Source organism: Prionailurus bengalensis, chromosome C1 (genome assembly GCF_016509475.1).
Source record: "Prionailurus bengalensis isolate Pbe53 chromosome C1, Fcat_Pben_1.1_paternal_pri, whole genome shotgun sequence".
NCBI classification, from domain to species: Eukaryota; Metazoa; Chordata; class Mammalia; order Carnivora; family Felidae; genus Prionailurus; species Prionailurus bengalensis.
This window is the reverse complement of record NC_057345.1, coordinates 171,684,370-171,706,129: the sequence shown is the minus strand read 5'-3', so window position 1 is coordinate 171,706,129 and position 21,760 is coordinate 171,684,370. Positions and strand designations below refer to the sequence as shown.

The following is a 21,760-nucleotide window of genomic DNA, read 5'->3' as shown; positions in this document are numbered from 1 at the left end:
TCAAACTTAAAACCAATTGACTTTTTTTTTCTTTTAACAGGTGTGTGGGTTGAATTGCATCCCTCAAAAAGGTATGTTCAAGGTCTAACCTCCAATACATATGTTACCTTATTTGGAAATAAGGTCCATAGATGCAACCAAGTTCAGATGAGGTCATACTACATTACAACAAATTTGGCAATTTAAACCAACACAAATTTATCTTGTATAGTCCTGAGGGCAGAAACTTGAAATGAGTCTTAAAGGGGCCAAAATCAAGGTGTCAGTAAGACTGTTTTCTTCTGGAGGCTTCAGGGGAAAATCCATTTCCTCAGGCTTGTAGCTCCTTCCCCCTTCAAAGCTAGTGGTACAGCATCTTTTCTTTGTCTGGCACTGTTTCTCTCTGTTTCTGTCATCACATGAACTTCTGTAGTAAACTTTCCCTGTCCCTTCCTCTTATAAGGACATTTGTGATTATATTTAGGGCCCACTGAGATAATCCAGGATAATCTTCTCATTTCAATAGCCAACTGTGCTGAGTAAATCAATAGTCCTATCTGCAAAGCACCTTTTACTATGTAAGGTAACATTCATAGATTCCAGAGATTAGAGTGAAAACATCTTCAGGGGCTGTCATTCAGCCCAACATGCTCACGAAACCCCTTTTGAGAATGAAGATTCCAAGAAGGGTTTATAAATGAAGGATTTCTGAGTAATATAAATATTATTATAATATGTATTATATTTATAAATATAAATTATGATCTGTCCAAACAAAAGAACATTATGCACCTGTTAAAAAGCATGAGCTATATTTGGTGTGTGTGTGTGTGTGTTGATCTAGAAAAGTCTTCATGATCGACATACTGAAAGTAGCAATTTGAAAAAATATATATGGCATCATTTTATTTTTTTAAAGTATATTTGTTTTTTTTAACGTTTATTCATTTATTTTGAGAGAGAGAGTGCACATGTACCCCCTAGGTGCCACTAAAAAGCATATTTGAATACATATGCAAAGGGGTGGGGAGGAATGCTTATTAAATAAAAGAAGTGGGGCACCTGTGTGGTTCTGTCAATTGAGCATCTGACTCTTGGTTCCGGCTCAGGTCATGATCTCATGGTATGTGGGATCGAGCCCAGAGTTGGGCTCTGCACTGAGTGTGGGGCCTACTTGGGATTCTCTCTCTCCCACTCTCTCTGCCCCTCCCCCACTCACACTCTTTCTCAAAATAAGTAATAAACTTTAAAAAAAAAAAAAAAAGAGAGAGAGAGAGAAGCCAGGAAGGAAGGAAGGAAGGAAAGGAGGAAGGAAGGAAGCTGGAAAACATTTGTGCCAAACTATTAACAGGGAAGATGGAGGAGGAAAGGCGTTTGTAGTTGGAGGGCTTAAGAAGGGCCTTTAGCTTATTCTATTTAACTAATGGTTGACTATAGATATTATTTACTGTTGTTATTGTTCTTCAAATTAAAAACTTGGTTTCTTTAAGAAAGAAAAATCATTTTCCTTTCTTCATTTGCATTTCAATATTCTACCTTTAAACTGGCTCTTTCCTTATCAATTTATAAAAATACCCAGTTTGCCCTATCAAAAAACCTTCTCTAGACCTTGCTCCTTCTTCTGGATACCATGCACTAATTGCATTCACATTCTTCTCTTTTTTTTAAGATCTCAAAATAAGGGTCTACAGACTTCAGTAGACGATCTCTTTCCCTTAGTTCACCATCTTGTCTTTTAATTCATTACACACTTGCTCCTGGGTAAATCCTCTTCTGAAACCACTGACTGCAACTCCTTTTCTCCTAATTGCCAAGTGAAGGTCTGTCTCTATGACATCTGCAATATTCAACAGCTTTGACAATCTTTTCCTCAATTCAAGTGTTTTTCTTGTTTTGGTGATGCTACACTTCCTATTTCTCCTTATAACTTTTTACTCTTTCCCTAACTTTTCCATACCTGGTCCCATTTCATTCTAACCTGGACATGTTATTGTTAGTTAAAACTTGATCCTCTCTCTCTTCTCATCTATGCAAACAATTAATGCCCCACCACTCTCTAAAGCCAAATGCTACTTTTCTAGATGCTTGCTGAACAACCTACCAGTACATCAAACCTCAAAAACTCATCGTATCCCTAAAACCATTCCGTTTGTCCCTTTTTCTTTTAGAGTCTTAGAAACCCCAAATTAAAACCATTGCACATTAAAGCAGAATTTAAGGTCAAACAGACTTAAATTCAGAGCCCAACTTTTCCACTTAAATCCTATATTGCTTGGATTTCTATTAAATATCTCCAGATTTTATTATCTGTAAAATAATTTTTAAAAATACATTTAAAAGGGAGGTTATGCTTAATATAGGTCCCTGGTCCACTTTTCTTTTTCTGGCTTCCATCTTCCCTGCTATCAAACATTCAGATACCAAGTGTTATTTATTTATTTATTTATTTTGCCTCCTCAATTCTTAAATTGTAGTCAGCACTTAACATTTCCTTGCCTTCCATCTCTCCCACCAAATCTAACATACCAATAGCCAATACTCTCTTCTTTGTACATATTACCCAGATGTTCAAAAGCTCTCACTGATTTCCTATTCCCTACAGCAAACCTCCTTATCCTCAACTCCATAAGATTCACGTGTGCAGCACATACCAAATAATGATGTCCCTCATTACATAACATACATTCTCACCTGGGCAGAAAGGGAAAGGGGGGGAAAACCAGAATCACAGGGTGGAAGCCACTACAGACTGAATGTATGTGTCCCCCAAAATTCATATGTTGAAGTTTTAACACCCAATATGATGCTTTTTGGAAGTGAGTCTTTGGAGTCTTATAAGAAACCTAACAAAGCTCTCTACCCCATCCTATCTCAGCCTTGTGAGGATACAGTGACAAGACTGCCATCTGTGAACCATGACGCAGCCTCTCACCAGAAACCAAATCTGCTAATGCCTTGATCTCAGACTTCCCAGCCTCCAGAACTATGAGAAAGAAATGTCTGTTGTCTATAAGTCTTCCCATCTATGGTATTCTGTTATAACAGACCAAACAGACTGAGAGAGGAGAGTAGGAGTATCTCTTTTAGAGACTGCAATAGGCACTCTAAAGGGAATACACATTGTCACCCTAACTTCACCTTAAAGTGTTGAAAACTATGGCTTCAAAAATCAGGTCCTGGGGCGCCTGGGTGGCGCAGTCGGTTGAGCGTCCGACTTCAGCCAGGTCACGATCTCACGGTCCGTGAGTTCGAGCCCCGCGTCGGGCTCTGGGCTGATGGCTCAGAGCCTGGAGCCTGTTTCCGATTCTGTGTCTCCCTCTCTCTCTGCCCCTCCCCCGTTCATGCTCTGTCTCTCTCTGTCCCAAAAATAAATAAACGTTGAAAAAAATCAGGTCCCTTTATCCTCTTACCCTAAACTTCTCTAATCAATTCTCCCATTATTTCCCTTGGCAAACCTTCAACCTCTTGGGAAAGATAGTCACACTGTGTTCCTTGATCATAGCAATCCCTCTGCCTACCAACTCTTTCTCTTCACCCCAATTTACAAAGTCCTGTCCTTCCTACAAGTAGCAGCTCAAGCCTCTCTTCCATCATGAAGCCTGCCCCAGCTGTGCCAGCCCTCAGCCATCATTCAATTTCAGAATGTCTGATGCATTGTTTCTGGAACTCATTTGCTATAAACTACTTATTTTTTAAGTTTGTTTTTTTTAATTTATTTATTTATTTTATTTTTTTTATTTATTTTTTTTTCTCGTTTTTATTTATTTTTGGGACAGAGAGAGACAGAGCATGAACAGGGGAGGGGCAGAGAGAGAGGGAGACACAGAATCGGAAACAGGCTCCAGGCTCTGAGCCATCAGCCCAGAGCCTGACGCGGGGCTCGAACTCCCGGACCGCGAGATCGTGACCTGGCTGAAGTTGGACGCTTAACCGACTGCGCCACCCAGGCGCCCCAAGTTTGTTTTTTTTTTAATTTATGTTGAGAGAGAGTCTGCGCATGCTAGGAGGGGTAAGAGCGGAGAGAGAGAAGAGAGAGAATCCCAAGCAGGCGATGTGGTGCTCGGTCTCATAAACCATGAGATCATGAACTGAGCCAAAATCGAGACTCGGACGCTTAACCGACTGAGCCACCCAGGCGCCCCTTAAGTTTTTGTTCTCAGCCCTAGTAGATGGATTTTCTTGGGGGTAGGGACCATAAGTTTACTTTCTTTATTGTATTTCCATCAGTTTTCAGTAAATATATATTGGAAAAGTAAATGAGTGATAAATGAAAAAGTAAATGAATGAATGAGCTCTAAATAAATAAACTTAGAATAAAGATTATCTGACATTTTGATATAATTTTATATGTTTTCAGATTTTTTAAATTATAATTTTGGACATTAAGTCTATTATAAGTACTTCTATTTATATTATACAATGAAGTTTATAGTTCTAACTATTTATCCTTTTTGATAAAATGAAATGATCATAACTTGCATTAACTTGAATGGAAAACTTGTGTGGCATGATTTACTTTAATTTAATTTAATTTTATTTTATTTTTATTTATTGTTTATATATTATTTTATTATATATTATTTTATTTTTATTTTATCTTTATTTTTATTATCTTTAACAATATTCCATGTTCACCATATTCTGTACATGAATATTATTATCTTAATTGCAATACTTGTTTTCCTACTTTCCTTTCTGAACATATTAAATAAGATTTCACATAACATGGAACACCTACAGGGCACCTGGATGTCTCAGTCAGTTAAATGTCCAATTTTGGCTCAGGTCACGATCTCACAGTTCATGAGTTCAATCCCCATGTCAGGCTCTGTGCTGACAGCTCAGAACCTGGAGCCTGCTTCAGATTCTGTGTCTCCCTCTCTCTCTGCCTCTCCCCTGCTCATACTCTCTCATTCTCTCTCTCTCTCTTTCTCTCTCTCTCTCAAAAATAAATAAACATTAAAAAATTCTTTTTAAGGGGCGCCTGGGTGGCTCAGTCGCTTAACCTTCTGACTTCTACTTAGGTCATGATCTCATGGTTCGTGAGATCAAGCTCTGCATCAGGCTGTGTGCTGACAGCTTAGAGCCTGGAGCCTGCTTTGGATTCTGTGTCTCCCTCTCTCTCTCTGCCCTTCCCCTCACTCATGCTGTGTGTCTCTTTCTCAAAAATAAACATTAAAAAATAAATAAAAATAAAATTCTTTTTAAAAATAAAGTGGAACATCTATTCCCTGTTTCTATTCTGGACTCATGGTTCCCTGAAGTCTGCCCTCTGATGACATAAGATTTCATCAAAGTGCTATTTTTGTAGAAAGTGGATATTCAAACTTAGATGAGAAACCCTTTCTTTGAACAATGTATTGTGCAGATACTTATTACATACAACAGAACTGCTCTGGTTGGAAAAAAGAGAAGAATACAAGCCCCACTAACTCAGGGTTCTTGTGCCCTAAAGTGTCTATTGACTATCACACCTCCAAAAGTCCTGAAACACTTGGATGGAGTACCTTGGGCTACAGAGAGCCCACTTGAAAATTAGCTCTGGGCTTTATATATATTTCAATTTTTTTCTAAAGCCAAAACAAATTTTTTAAGAGTCAGAAATATGTGAAATCTCAAAATTTATTTATGTTCAATATATTTGATATATTCACAGCCAAACTGCTTGTGTATATCATATATATAAGTCAATACTCAGTAGCTATTTATAAACATTTATTAATTTGCAACATTTGTATATAAGTGTAAATTCGTTCTCCTAAAAGCCCACTCTCCATCTATTCTAAAAATAAACACAAATAATTTTTTTAAATTAAAGTGAAGAAACAGATATCCACCTCTAGTCAAACTTTAAGAAAAGGACAGAGTTTGTCACCTTCGGAAAGAAAGCAAGGAGAGGGAGCATCTTATCACTCACGTTCTCATTATCTCAGACTTTGGCATTTGGTATAGCATGAGCTGCAAGTCACTTAGACTGTGATGTCATGTAAAGCACACAGAGGAACCATGACTTCATAGGGCCAAAGATAAATTATCTCCTAGAGTCTTATAATGTTTAGGACATAGGGAACATGTTCAGAAAAATATAAATCCATTAATAACTATTTGCATTATCTGATTTCTACAAATATAATTACCAAAGCCATGTCTTTATAAATTAAAAATAAACTCTTACATTTGGAAGTGTATGAATTTTTGTAAACAACTGGCAGAAAGGGGGCAGCCAAATATCAAAGGAAACATCAGTTTAGCTGGTTCACCTGTTGCCTTTAAATCAATTAAAAACATTTGTTTAATGTTTATTTATTTTTGACAGAGAGACAGCGCATGAGTGGGGGACGGACAGAGAGAGAGGGAGACACAGAATCCGAGGCAGGCTCCAGGCTCTGAGCTGTCAGCACAGATCCTGACGTGGGGCTTGAACTCACGGAGTGTGAGATCATGACCTGAGCTGAAGTCGGATGCTCAACCGACTGAGCCACCCTGGTACCCCAGCCTTTAAATCAATTAAATAGTTCCTTTCATCTGTTGGAAGTGAAAAAGTAACCTCAAAATTTACATAAATTTGAGAGGAGGGATGAGTAGGTGCAATAGGACTTTTAGGGCAGTGAAACTACCCTGTATATAATACATAAATACACTACCATAATAGTGGATACATGCTATTACAAATGTATTCAAACCCAGAGAATGTACAACACAAAGAGGAACCCTAGAACCCTAATATAAATGATGGATTTTGGATGATAATGATGTGTCAATGTAGTATCACCCATCATCACAAGTGTACCATTCTGGTGGGAGATGTTGATAATGGGGGAGGCGATATGTGGGGAGGGGGCAGGGGGCATATGGGAAACTTGTTGTAAAGTTAAAACTGCTCTAAAAAATAAGGTGTATATTTTTTTTTAATTTTTTTTTCAACGTTTATTTATTTTTGGGACAGAGAGAGACAGAGCATGAACAGGGGAGGGGCAGAGAGAGAGGGAGACACAGAATCGGAAACAGGCTCCAGGCTCTGAGCCATCAGCCCAGAGCCCGACGTGGGGCTCGAACTCACGGACCGCGAGATCGTGACCTGGCTGAAGTCGGACGCTTAACCGACTGCGCCACCCAGGCGCCCCGGTGTATATTTTTTTTAATGTGTATAACTTTCAGGTGTAATTTTATTTCCTGCTTTTATATTTGAACTGTCATATAGGTTTAATCAGATATTTGAAAGCCCTGTGGAAGTTTATAACAGGCAAAGTAGACAACTTTGAAAAAAAATAGGATTGATTTTAGAAAGGGCTTTATCTAGGATTTGCCTTGAAATAATCTGTTGGGATGGGTGAGGGCAGGAGCAGGGAAGGAAAATAATGGCTAAGGGAATGCTTTAGACAAGAAAAGCCACGGGGTGATAATTACTGATGGGTAATTGATTATGCTATTCTTTATAATTTTGTGTATGTTTGACATTTTCCCTAATTAAATTCTTTTTTTTTAATTCAATAAGCCTAAATTCTAGGGTGTTCAAAGGTCATACATTTTACCCAGTTTATGTAAAAAAAAGAGCAAAATAATGGAAAAGTAAGTCTTTTCTTACTTGACAATGTCTTCATTTAGAGAAGCGGCAGCATTTTAAGACAGGAGCAAGCCTGATTTTAAATACTCCATAGTTATGTGACATTAAAATCTCCGAAAGTTAGCTTTTTAATCTGAATAGTTTAAATAATAGTAACTAATTCATATGTCATACATTGACTTATTCACCTAGTGAATAGATACATAAAATATATACTCAATAACTGAAATTTACACTAATGTTATCTGTCATTCAGTATATTACATAGCTTTTAATAAACTAATTTGGCTTCTTTCCCCATTAATTCACCAAAGAGCTCTTGCCAGGGTCACCAAAGATCTCTATGAAGCTAAATCCAGACATTTTCAGTGCTCATCTTAAATAAATCTCAACAGCATCAGTTCACATTAAATACTCTTTGAAATTCTCCTTAGTTTCACTAACATTATACTCTCTTGGTTTTCCTTCTACCTCTGTGATCATATGGCTAAGTTTCGTTTCTTGATTCATCCTTCCCTAGCCAGCCTTTAAATGTTGTTCCCCAAGGCTCAATCTTACTCAAAACTCTTTCCTATGTGATGTCATCTGTGTCCATTACCCTCAGTGACTCTCAATTCATACCACCAAACCAGATCATTCTCTGAGGTCCAAATTTATATATTCAATTGCTTCTACAACATCTGCTCTTAGATATTTCAAAGGCACCCCAAAATCAAATATAAAAGCCCAAACTTAAAGTCTTTTCTGTAAAACATGAATATATTTATCTCAGAGAAAGATACCACCAGCTATCTAGCTGGTAAAGCTGAAAACCTTGGAATGGTCTTGAAAACCTCTTTCCAACACCAATCCGGTGCCAGGTCCTGTGAATTGTGCTTTTAAATACCTTGCAGATATATCCACTCCCTAATGTTTTTATTGCTATAGCCAAATCCCAGCTCTATCATCTGATACCTGGACTTAGCTTCCTGATTGCTCTTCCTTCTCCTTCTTAATCCATTCTCCACAATGCAGTGAGAGTGGCCTTTTGTTTGTTTTTTTTTTTTAACGTTTATTTATTTTTGAGACAGAGAGAGACAGAGCATGAACGGGGGAGGGTCAGAGAGAGGGAGACACAGAATCTGAAACAGGTTCCAGGCTCTGAGCTGTCAGCACAGAGCCCGACGCAGGGCTCGAACTCACGGACCACGAGCTCATGACCTGAGCCGAAGTCGGCCGCTTAACCGACTGAGCCACCCAGGCACCCCAAGAGAGTGACCTTCTGAAAAATAACTTTCTGAGCAAGTTGCTCTCCTGCTTAAAACCTTTCCATTGTTTCCACTGCTCTAAAAGAGCAGAATCCTAAAGCTGCCTGCAAGCCTTTACTTGACTGGCCTAACACCTCAGCCGCTTCTGACACCATCTCATCTCCTCTTGTTCACTGCTCCAGCCACTCAGCCTTCTTTCCATTACTCTAATGTCCCATGCTTCTTCCCACTCCTGGGTCTTTACACATGTTCTTCCCTCAGTTCTGTAAGATCTCTGACACCCCACTCCCCTTAGTTGGTTAACATTTATTTCTCTTTTAGAACTGATCTCAAATGTCACTCAAAAGTTTGGAAAGCTTTCCTGTGTAACTAGACAAGATCACACTTTGAATTATACACTTCTATAAATTTTAGAATAATATCTATCCCCAACTAGATTGTAGACTCTATGAGGCCAGGTACTTGGGTTTTGTTGTTGTTGTTAACACTTTTTTAAATGTTTATTTTTTTTATTAAAAAACTTTTTTAATGTTTATTTATTTTTGAGACAATGTGAGAGACAGAGTACAAGTAGGGGAGGGGCAGAGAGAGAAGGAGACACAGAATCTGAAGCAGGCTCCAGGCTCTGAGCTGTCAGCCCAGAGTCGGACGTGGGTTTCGAACTCATGAACTGTGAGATCATGACCTGAGCTGAAGTCGGACGCTTAACCAACTGAGCCACTCAAGTGCCCCAATGTTTATTTTTGAGAGAGAGAGAGAGAGATTGAGAGACACAGTGGGAGCAGGGGAGGGGCAGAGAGAGAGGGAGACCCAGAATCCAAAGCAGGCTCCAGGCTCTGAGCTGTCAGCACAGAGCCCGACGTGGAGCTCGAACTCATTAACTGTGAAATCATGACCTGAGCTGAAGGTGGACGCTTAACTGACTGAGCCACCCAGACGCCCCTTGTTAACTTTTTTTTTTAATGAAACTGTTTTTATTTTGAAATATTTGTAGATTCACAGAAAGTTGTAAAAAATAATGCAGAGAGATCCTATATCTACTTTACCCAGTTTACCCCAATGGTCACATCTTACCAAACTATAGTACAATGTCACAAGCAGGATATTGAACATTGATACATCAAGACAGAAGATGTATCCAGTCCTACAAGGATCTGTCGTGTGGCCCTTTTAGAACCACAGCCACTTTGGGGCGCCTGGGTGGTGCAGTCGGTTAAGCGTCCGACTTCAGCCAGGTCACGATCTCGCAGTCCATGAGTTCGAGCCCCGCGTCGGGCTCTGGGCTGATGGCTCAGAGCCTGGAGCCTGAGTCTGTGTCTCCCTCTCTCTCTGCCCCTCCCCCGTTCATGCTCTGTCTCTCTCTGTCCCAAAAATAAATAAACGTTGAAAAAAAAAAATTAAAAAAAAAAAAAAAAGAACCACAGCCACTTCCCTCTGCTGCCACCAATTTCTTAATCTCTGGCAACCACTAATCTGTTCCCTGTTTCTATAATTTTGTCATTTCAAGAATGTTATATTAAAGAAATAACACAGTGTATAACATTGAGGGTTGGCTTTTCACCCAGCATAATTCTCTGGAGGTTCATCCAGGTCGTTGCAGGTATCAGTAGTTCATTCGGTTTTATTGCTTAGTAGTGTTCCGTGGTATGGATGCACTACCACCATGATATCATTAACCATTTACTCATTAAAGAACATCTAGGTTGTTTCCAGTTTGGGCTATTATAAGTAAAGCCGCTCTAAACATTCATGTACAGGTTTTTGTATTAATATACATCTTCATTTCTCTGAGGAAAATGACCAGGATTACCATTGTTAGGTCTTGTGGTAGTTGTATATGTAGCTTTTTAAGAAACTGCCAAACTTTTTTCCGGAGTGGCTGTGCCATTTTACAGTCCCACCAGCAATATGTAAAGTGATCCAGTTTCTTCACATCCTGCCAAAATTTATGGTGTCACTATTTTTTGTTTTAACCATTTTGATAGGTCTGTAATGATACCTCATTGTGGTTCTAATTTACACTTCCCTGATGGCTAATGATGTTGAACATCTTATCATGTGCTTATCTATCGTATGTATATCCTTTCAGTAAAATGTCTCCTCATGTCTTTTGTCCATTTTCTAATTTGACGGAGTTTTTACTATTGAGTTTTGAGAGTTCTTTAATATATTCTATATAACAAGTCTTTTGTTGGATATACGGTTTGCAAGTATTTTCTTCTACTCTGTAGCTTATCTTTTCATCCTTTTAATAAGGTCTTTCACAGAGTAAAAATTTAAATCTTGATTAAGTCCAGTTTATAAATTTTTCCATTTATGGATCATGAGTTTGGTGTCAAGTCTAAGAACTTTTTGCCTAGTGCTAGATCCCAAAGAGTCTCTCCTATTCTATTCTAGAATTTTTATAACTTAACATTTAAAGTTAAAATTTGTGCTCCATTTAAAAAAAAAAATTTGATGTTTATTTATTTTTGAGAGAGAGAAAGAGCATTAACAGGGGAGAGGCAGATAGAGAGATAGAGAGAGAGAGAGAGGGACAGAATCCGAAGCAGACTCCAGGCTCTGAGCTGTAGGCACAGAGCCCAACGCAGGGCTCTAACTCACGAACTGTGAGATCATGACCTGAGCCGAAGACGGACGCTTAACCAACTGAACCACCCAGGCACCTGTGTCCATATTTTAATTATTTTTTGTTGAAGGTATTAGACTACAACAAAGTTCATTTTTTAAACTGTGAAAATCCAGATATCCAGTTACTCCAACACCATTTGTTGAAAAGGCTATCTTTCTTTGCTTTTATACTTTTGTCAAAAGTCAATTGAATTTGTTTATGTGGGTCTATTTCCAGGCTTCTCTCTTCTTTTTCCATTGATTAATGTGCCTGTCTCTCTGCCAACCACACAATCTTGATTACTGTAGCTATATAGTAAATCTTACAGCTGTGATAAGTACTGCTATATAATAAGCACACGTTTTTCTTCCTTTTCAAAATTCCTATAGCTATTCTTGTTCCTTGCCTTTCTGTATACATTGTAGAATAATCTTATCTATATCTATAAACATTCTTGCTGAGATTTTGATAATAATTGCATTAAACCTATATATCAACCTGGGAAAAATTGACATCTTCACTATGGTGAATCTTCCAATCCATGAACACAGTATATTTCTCCATTTATTTAGATCTTTGATTTCTTTTATCAGCATTCTGAGATTTGGGGCATATAAGTCCTATACATGTTTTGTTAGATTTATATCTCAGTATTTGTCCATCTTTCTTTCTCTCTCTCTCTCTCTCTGTTTTTTTGAATGATTATAAATGGTATTGCCTTTTATTTTTTTAAAGTTTGTTTATTTTTTTATTTTATTTTTTTGAGAGAGAGTGAGAGTGAGAGATAGCAGGGGAGGGAAAGGGGCTGAGAAAGAGGGAGACAGAAGATCCGAAACTGGTTCTGTGCTGACAGCAGACAGCCCAATGTGGGGCTTGAACTCAAAACCATGAGATCCCCAACTGAGCCACCAGGCGTCCCTGGTATTGCCTTTTAAATTTTGGTGACCAAATGTTCATTGCAAGTATGTAGAAATTAAATTAATTTTAGATATTTATCTGGTACACTACAACCTTGCTGAACTCACTTATTCCGGTTTTTTTTTTTTATAGATTCTTTGGGATTTTTATGTAGACAACAGTGCTGTCTACAAAACAGACACTTTTATTTCTTCCTCTCTGACCCGTATACCTTTTAATTCCTTTTCTTGACTTATTGCACTGGCTAGAAATTGAACCAATATGATGAAGAAAAGCAGTGAGCATGCACATCCTTGCCTTGTTCCCAATTTAAAAAAAAAAAAAAAAAAACATGCAGTCTTTCACCATGAATTATAATGTTAGCTATAGGTTTTTTGTAGTTCCTCTTTATCAAGCTGAGAAAGTTCTTCCTTTTTCTTATTTTTCTGGGAGGATGCTGAATGGGTGTTGAAGTCTGTCAAATGCCTTTTTTACACTGATTGCTGTGATCATGGGACCTTTCTTCTTTGCCTGATAATGTGGTGGATTATACTGGTTGACTTTCAAATGTTGAACCAGCTTTGCATATCTGAAATAAACCCCTCTCTGTCATGGTATACACTTCATTTTTTATATAGCTAAATTCTATTTGCTAATATTTTGTCAAGGAATTTCACATTTATATTTTAAGTGTGATATTGACTGTAGTTTTCTTTTTATTTGATTCACTCCTCTTCTGTTTTCTGGACAAAATTGTGTAGAAGTAGTGTTAATCCCTTTTAAACACTTGGTAGAATTCTCCAATGAAGTTTTATAAGAAAATCTGATCTTGGAGATTTATCTTTTTAGCAGCTCTTAAATTGCTAATTTAATTTACCTAATAGTTTATAGAGCTATTCAAATTATTTAATCCTGTTGGGTGAGTTGTAGTAGTGTGTACTTTTCAAGGAAATTGTCGTTGTCTAAGTTGCCAAGTTTATATGTATAGAGTTGTTCATAGTACCTCTTTACTGTCCTTTTGATGTCCACAGTCTGATATATTGTTTAATTGCTGATATTGGTAATTTGTGTCTTCTCTCTTTTTTCTTTGTCAATCTTATAAGAGGTTTGTTAATTGTATTGGTCTTTTCAAAGAATTAACTCTTTGTCTCATTGATTGTCTCTATTATTTTTCTGTTTTCAATTTCATTGATTTCTTTCATCCTTCTGTTTTCTTTGTATTTCTTTTGCTTTTCCTTTTCTAGGTTCTTTTTTATTTTTTTTATTTTTCTAGGTTCTTGAAGTAAAGGCTTAGATTATTAATTTGAGACCTGTCCTTTTTTCTAATGTATATATTTCACGTCTATAAATTTCCCTTTCAGCACTGTTTTAGCTATGCCCCCCACATTTTTCTATGATTATTTTTATTTTCATTCAGTTCAATGTTTGTTTTGTTTCTCTGAAATATTTGCCTTATTTACCCTATGGATTATTTTGAAGTATGCTGCTTAATTTCCAAGTGTTGGGAGATTTTCCTGGTGTCGCTCTATTAATGATTTGTAATATCATTCCAGTGTGGTCAAGAAATACATTCCAGGGGCACCTGGGTGGCTCAGTCAGTTAAGCATCTGACTCTTGATTTGGGCTCAGGTCATGATCTCTGTTAGTGGGATCACTGTTAGTGGGATCAAGCCCCATTTTGGGCTCTGCACTGGCAGCATGGGGCCTGCTTGGGATTCTCTTTCCCTCTCTCTCTGCCCCTCTCCAACTCACATGCATGCTCAGTCTCTTTCAAAATAAATATATTAACTTAAAAAAATACATTCTATATGATTTTACATTTGTTGAGGTTTGATTTATAGCCCAGGATATGGTCTATCTTGGCATATGTTGCATGGGCACCTGAAAAAAATGAATATTCTGCTGCAGTTGGGTGGAAAATTCTATAAATGTCAACTGGATCATTTTGGTTGATGATATTGAGTTCTTCTATATCCTTATTTATTTTTTGTACATTTGTCCTATCACTTGGTAAGAAAGGAATGAAGTTTCCAAATATGATTGTAGAATTGTCTGTTTATTCTTTCAGTTCTATAAGTTTTTGCTTTGCATATTTTGCATCTGTATTGTACATACACAATTATGAATGCTAGGTCTTGTCAATCTGATTAATCAATAAAACTAAAAGGCAGCCTTTGGAACGGGAGAAGATATTTTCAAACAATATATCCATAAAATGGTTAGTATCCAAATTATAAATAACTTATGAAACTCAACACCCAAAACAACAAATAATCCAGTTAAGAAATGGGCAGAAGACATGAATAGACATCTTTCCAAAAAAGACATCCAGATGGCCAACAGACACATGAACAGATGCTCAACATCACTCATCATCAGGGAAATACAAATCAAAACTGCAATGAGATATCACACCTTTCAGAATGGCTAAAATTAACAGCACAGAAAACAACAGATGTTGGTGAGGATGTGGAGAAAGAGGAACCCTCTTACACTGTTGGTGGGAATGCAAAGTGGTGCAGACACTTTGGAAAACTGTATGGAAGTTCCTCAAAAAGTTAAAAATAAAACTACCTAGGACCCAGCAATTGCACTACTAGGTATTTACCCAAAGGATATCAAAATACTGATCCAAAGGGACACATGCACCCCTATGTTTAGGGTAGCATTATCAACAATAGCCAACTATGGAGAGAGCCCAAATGTCCTTCGACTAATGAATGGATAAAGAAGTTGTGGTACATATACAATGGAATATTACTCAGCCATAAAAAAGAGTGAAATCTTGCCATTTGCAACCATGTGGATAGAGCTAGAGTGTATTATGCTAAGCAAAATAAGTCAGAGAAAGACAAATATTGTTTGATTTCACTCATATGTGGAATTTAATAAACCAAACAGATGGACATGGGAAAAAAAAAGAAGGAAAGGCAGACATAAAATAGACTCTTAACTATAGAGAACAAACTGAAGGTTATTGGAGGGGAGATAGGCAAGGAGATGGCCTAAATGGGTGGTGGGCACTTGTTGGGAGAGCACTGGGTGTTATACGTTAATGATTAATCACTAAAGTCTATGCCTGAAACCAAGATTCCACTGTCTGTTAACTACAATTTAAATTAAAACCTGAAAAAAACCTGTAATTTTTACGGATGTTCTCTTACAATGAAAAGAATACACAATTGGTATCTGTAGACAAATGTTTTTCCTGGTGATGCTAAAACCAGGAATTTGCTTTCTTTAAGCTTTTTGGTTTTAATTGACATTACCTTTGTAGGAAGTTACTGGTGAGGAGGAGTTTTTGTATTTCTTCTTAAGGCTTCTGTTCCCTTCAATAGGACAGGAGTAATTGTGTTTGGAGATCCTTAGAAAATACTGCCCCTGCAGGCCAAGACTCTTCGCAATTCGTCTTCTTCTCCTAAGAAAAAGGGCTCCATGGTTCAGACATTTTAAAATTGGAGAAAATCAATGTAGATGATGTCTGATTATTACTAAACAGTATTACTTTAAACACAAGCTCCACAGAGTGGGAATTTCTGTGTTTTGCTCACCCTTGTATCCCCAGTGCCTAAAACACAGTGTCTGACATGTGGTCAGACCAATTATTGGTCATCACCAATAAATATTTGTTCCATGAGAAAGTAGAGCCTACAGGGGAGCCCCTAATATGAAACTAGTTCTATGTGTTGAAGAAGTACTGAGAAAAACTGCTAATAATGTCCTCAAAGCCAGATCATGTTGGAGACATGTTGTAAGAGTTCCATACAGCTGAAGATAGGCAATGATTATATGAGTTCTTTTCAAAAATGGGAAAGGAGAACACTATAAATTAAATATAAAAAGTATCATTATGGGAAATTATACATTTACCAATCCTAGGAAAAATTTATAAATCTTTTTGTTTCTGAAAAAAAGGATACACCAGAGATAGCTTTGGTTAATGAAGTCATGTCAGATAAAGAACCACTTCTTTCAGTGATGGAATTACTAGGTTGCTGGACAGAGAAAGGTTAGGTGTATGAAAACACACACACACACACACACACACACACACACACACACACTAGCCTTGTTAACCATACGAAAGAGTTTACTTAGGGGATGAATTATACTTGTTTAAATGGTTGATTAACTTACCATATGAAAAGGAAAATTCAGCTAAGAGAGCTGTTGTCTAATTATATGTACTAATATGTAGAATTGCTCTGTCCAAGACAATCCAACCCTTTTGTCAGTAACTTGTAGACATGGCATTCTTACAGAGTTCACAGATTTTATGAAACCGAAAATAATAATAAATATGGTGGGTGACAATCAGGATCCCAAATGATTTTCAGTGTTAAGTATCCTAGATGTTCTCTCTTGGATCCTACAGATTTACTCTTTTTTCTGTCCTGCCATGCCCCTGTGAGGAGATCTATGTATAAAGGTTGTGTCATCTGGCTTCCACTGACTTCCTGCTTCTGGCAGAGTCTGGCCAACTAAAGTCACAGGGAAGAGATTGGAGGAAGAGAAGAAAGAGAAGTCCAGGTATTTATCTCCAGGGCTCCCTCCCTGTCAAGCCACACTTTGGCAATGGCTCTGTGCCTCTACCTACGGCCACTGCCCCCTTCTATGTAGCAGTACCTCTCCATGGCTACAACTTTTCCAACATTCAGGTAACTTCTCTTACCCTTTGCACTTTCTGTCCAAGAGGTTGCAATGGCTGTCCACTATTGTTAGATTCAAGGTGCTTCTCCATCTGCTGAGTGTTCCCCCTACACCTTTGTAAATAAACCCTTTATAACATTCTCTTTAAGTCCTTTTTGAGTATGGCATCTTCCCCCCTGTTTTTATTTTTTATGTTTTGTTATTCTAGAGAGAAAAAGAGAGAGAGCGGGTGGGGGGGGGAGCGGTGCAGAGAGATAAGGAGACACAGAATCCATAGCAGGCTCCAGGTTCTGAGCTGTCAGCACAGAGCCCAATGCGGGCTTAAACTCAGGAACCACGAGATCATGACCTGAGCCGAAGTCAGACGCTTAACCGACTGAGCCACCCAGGTACCCCTTCCCCGCTATTTTTAAATTCTATTTAAACTGGAGGTGGGGGCAAAAAAAAAAAAATACAATATGGAGATGTGAAAAAAAAGCAGGATCAAAAAAATTGTAATTACAATACAAGACTATAATGTGATGAGGCTCCCGAGAAAGCGTATAACTTTGAGTTGCCCTAGTGCATCTATCAGTGACCACAATAAGAGAAGTCATCCTCACATATACCTAGGTATGTTGTTCTGTACTCTAATCTGTGTCACTGATCTATTTGTCTCTTTTTGTGTGAAAATCACACTATTTGAGTGATGCTAATTGCCATTAGGGACATTAGTGGTCTTTTTAATGGTGGGGGTAGGGGAAATGCTCCTGTATTCTCAGTAGCTATCTGCCTCACTAGGCAAAGCACCTACATCCCTGTTTTAACAACTAGTGGCTAAAGGCCTCCACTGCTAATTCTTCAGCAAAAGTGTGGAGGAGCTGGCCAAAGGTCCATGTAACTCCTCAACCCTTATACACAGCCCACATCAACATACTCTTTCCCCAGACAATATCCATCCATAGTCTCTACGCTTAGAGTAATTCTGGAATGACTCCATCTTCAAAGGAGTCCTAAGTACATATGATTTCAGATGTGGTTCCTTTTATCCTTAATACTACATATTTTTAGAAATGGTTCACAATTTCTATTCCACTGATGACATTATTTCTTGCTTTCTTGTGCTCTTAAAGATTTATGTATTTATCTTTCTAAGGGAATAGGTTTATCAGATGAGGCTGCCAACTGGATCCAACCCCGATAACTATTATACTTTTACTACTATAATAATAGTAACTAACACTTATTAATAACAATGTGTCAGGTGCTGTGCTAAAAGATTAGTTTATATTATCTCAATCTTTAAAACAACTCAGTGAAGAGGCCTAGAGATGTTAACTTACCCCTGTAAGCACTGGAGTAGAAATTTAAATTAAGACAATCTGACTTCAGAGCTCAGACTCTTATTTCAGGAAAACACACACACACACACACACATATTTGCTTTTATAAAAGGTACATACAAACATATCTCTAGTGGCAAGACATTATCTGTTTTCATGTACCCCTAAGAGTTCATGAAGCTGCACAGTAGGAAGTACAGTGATTATTAAGTAAATTCACAAATTTAGTAGAAGAACTGAGCAATAGACAGAGGGAAATGGCAGCTCAGAATACAAGCAATGGAACACATTTCCTCTCTTGCTGATATGCAAGTGGAAGAGTGGGTAAAAAACAAGAGCAAAAGCAAATTGTACTATTTGTTTGTTTTTTTTTAACTGAAGAATCACCACCCTGTAGATAATAAGCATTAACAAAATCAGGTCATTGTGTATACATCCTTACATTGGGCATCATTTATATTGATAGAATTAAACTCCGAAAAATAATCCTACAACATTAGTATCATTATCAATTACTATCATAATCTGCATGATTGTAGCATAGCTTGGCATGCTGTTAGAAATACTCCACAAGAAAGGCTCCTGGGTGGCTGCTCAGTCAGTTAAGCATCAGACTCTTGATTTTGGCTCAGGTCATGATCTTGCAGTTCGTGAGTTTGAGCCCCACATCAGGCTCTGTGCTGACAGCCTGGAGTCTGCTTGGGATTCTGTCTCCTCTCTCTGCCCTTCCCCTCCTTGTGCTCTCTCTCTCTCTCCCTCTCTCAAAAATAAACTTTGTTGGTGGTGGTGGTGTTAAAGAAATACTCCACAAGAACCATTACTAAAATAATTGTAAACTATAGACTGGATCAGTCTGGATCCAATTGGTGTGTGAGAAAAACCACACACTAATTTGAACAAGTTTAATATAAAGGTTTATTAAATATAATAGGATTGGAGTAAAGAGGGATTGTTTAGAAAGAGAACCCTAAACAATACAGGGATACAGCAGACATACAGATACAAAGAACAGCCACCACCCATGAGGATGAGAGTTCAAGGGAGAACATCCTCAGGGTTGAAATCTGAATCTCGTTAGTGAAGCCATAGCTCACTGGATGGAGGGCAGAGAAAGTGCTGTGATGTTGACTGGTAGAACTTATGGAAGTCCACCCTCTAGGGTGCCAGGAAAAACTGTTGATGGGGAGTTGTCTCACCATAGGCATTACTACAACACTGCCCCAGGGCATTTTCTGAAAGCTGCTGGGTGCTGGGTGCTACAGGTGCCAGGTAGTGGAGAAGCCACCTGCACTAGAAGACCAGGCGGTGGGAGAAGCTGGGAGCACTGTGGGAGCCTGGCTGTACTGCCAGAAAACTGTACTGTACTGTGGGAGCCCACCAGGACCAGATAGAGATGCCCCTTCCTCCTGAAAGCTCTCTCCAACACAGTTGCCTTCCACTGACAAAACTCAGCATCAGACCAGCTGTCAATGGAAAAATATTCCAATGGCCCATCTTCCTTTTTGCAGGAGCAATGAAGGGTGGGTTTAGAGCTGAGAGACAATAAATTGATTATTGGCACATAAACATTGTTCTTTCATATCATGAGTGAATGCAAAATACCATATACTGAATACTGTTGGTGATTATTTGATTTCTAAATAATTTTGGTGGAAGACTTTACCTTAGGAAAAAGGCACTATTTGCTGCTGCTTCGAGTGCTATGTGGATCCTGTTTCAGACCTATCATTCCAAACTATCACCTCCATGCACTAACAGATATGGCCATCGATGTACATTGTGGACCATCTGCCATAGCTTTAATTGTAATCTGCAGTGGCTAGTATTAAACTGCCACAACATGTATCATTTTTTCCCCTTCCTTCCTCCCTCCCTCCTTCTAACAAGCAATTTTTGAAAATCTGCAATGGGATACACACTGGTATACATACACAACATAGTAAAAGTCTCTGCCTTCTTTGGGAGCCCAAGTTTTGATGGAAAAAACAACAAAGCAAATAAGTAAAATATATATAGAATGTTGGTGATAATTAGGGCATGCAGTAAACAAACCAGAAAGGAAGATACAAGTAGTAGGGATGGGGCAATTTTGAATAAGGTGGCCAGATAAGGCTTTACTAAGAGTTAACACTTGAGCTCAGATCTGATGTTTCTGGGGGAAAAGTGTTAGAGGTAGAGAGGGAAAAGCTGGTAATGCAGTGAGGTCTTGATTATGCATTTTTAAGGAAAAGCAGAGGCCAGTGTGGCTGAAGCAGAGAGAGGAAGAAAGCAGTCAGCAATGAAGCCAGAGAGGTGATAGTGAACATGGGGGGTAGGAGTCAGACTGTGTCCAAATAATCTCAATGCTGTCATGGTTAGAATGTTCAGTAGTTTAATCTAAGAGTGACTCAACACATTCTCTTGATTTAAAATACTAGGATGTTCTATTGAATTTTCACTGCCAATTTATCCACTGTAATGCCAATTATATGATCTTTAGTTTTTCATTTCCTCAAGTGACTGGCACCACAAATCTCCACAGACCTTAAACTAACTTATATTCCAAAATGTTTAATTTTGTGTCTTGCCAACAGAACCTTTAACCCAGAATTTGACAATAAGTAGTAGATCTTTTAAAACAAATAGCCTCGGGGCACCTGGGTGGCTCAGTCAGTTAAGCCTCTGACTTCAGCTCAGGTCATGATCTTGCACTCTGTGAGTTCGAGCCCCATTTCGGGCTCTGTGCTGACAGCTCAGAGCCTGGAGCCTGCTTCAGATTCTGTGTCTCCTTCTCTCTCTGCCCCTCTGCCTCTCGTTCTCTCTCTCAAAAATAAACCTTAAAAAAAAAATAGCCTCAAATAAAGGTATTAATAGGTGGAAATAGTAAATGTATTATTTTTATTAAATTCTATCAATACCTAGATATAATAAAGGCTACATTATAAATATGGATACAAAATAAGTAGGTCAAACCATCACTTGAAATGGAAAAGTTTAGCTATAAGTTATTTTTAAAAGTGTGTCAATGGAAACAAACCGTAAGTTTGTTACCTTGAAATGTCAGTATATGGATTTTAAGAACATAAAACTTTAAAATGTTCTTTAAATTTGTAACTACAGAGTGACTAAATGTTCAGGATCCTTTGGGTACAAAAATTAATTACTTAGAGTCACCTAGCAAACCAAATACAGTTGACTTTTGAACATGGATTTAAACCACATGGGCCCTCTTACATGCAGATTCTTTTGACAGTACAATACTATAAATGTATTTTGTCTTTGATTTTAATAACATTCTTTTCTCCATTGTTAGAATACAGTATATAATTCATATAGCATACAAAATGTGTTAATTGCCTGTTTGTTATCAGTAGGCTTCCAGTCCACAGTAGGCTATTAGTAGTTAAATTTGGGGCAGGGGGCGGGAGTCAAAGCCCTTAATCCTTGTGTTCAAGGAGGATCGATCCATTGTGCTATATTTCTATTATTTTTAAATGTATTGTGGTTTTGC

At 38.0% G+C, this 21,760-nt stretch overlaps 1 long non-coding RNA gene across 2 annotated transcripts in view; it reads left to right on the top strand.

Annotated features, from left to right (window-relative positions):
* Nucleotides 1-21,760, top strand: part of LOC122481539 — a 29,585-nt gene that overhangs the window by 1,360 nt on the left and 6,465 nt on the right. For both annotated transcript variants that reach the window (XR_006296883.1, XR_006296882.1), the window contains 2 exons: nt 41-71; nt 16,674-16,828. This is a non-coding gene — a long non-coding RNA (uncharacterized LOC122481539). The remainder of the gene's footprint in view (nt 1-40; nt 72-16,673; nt 16,829-21,760) is intronic.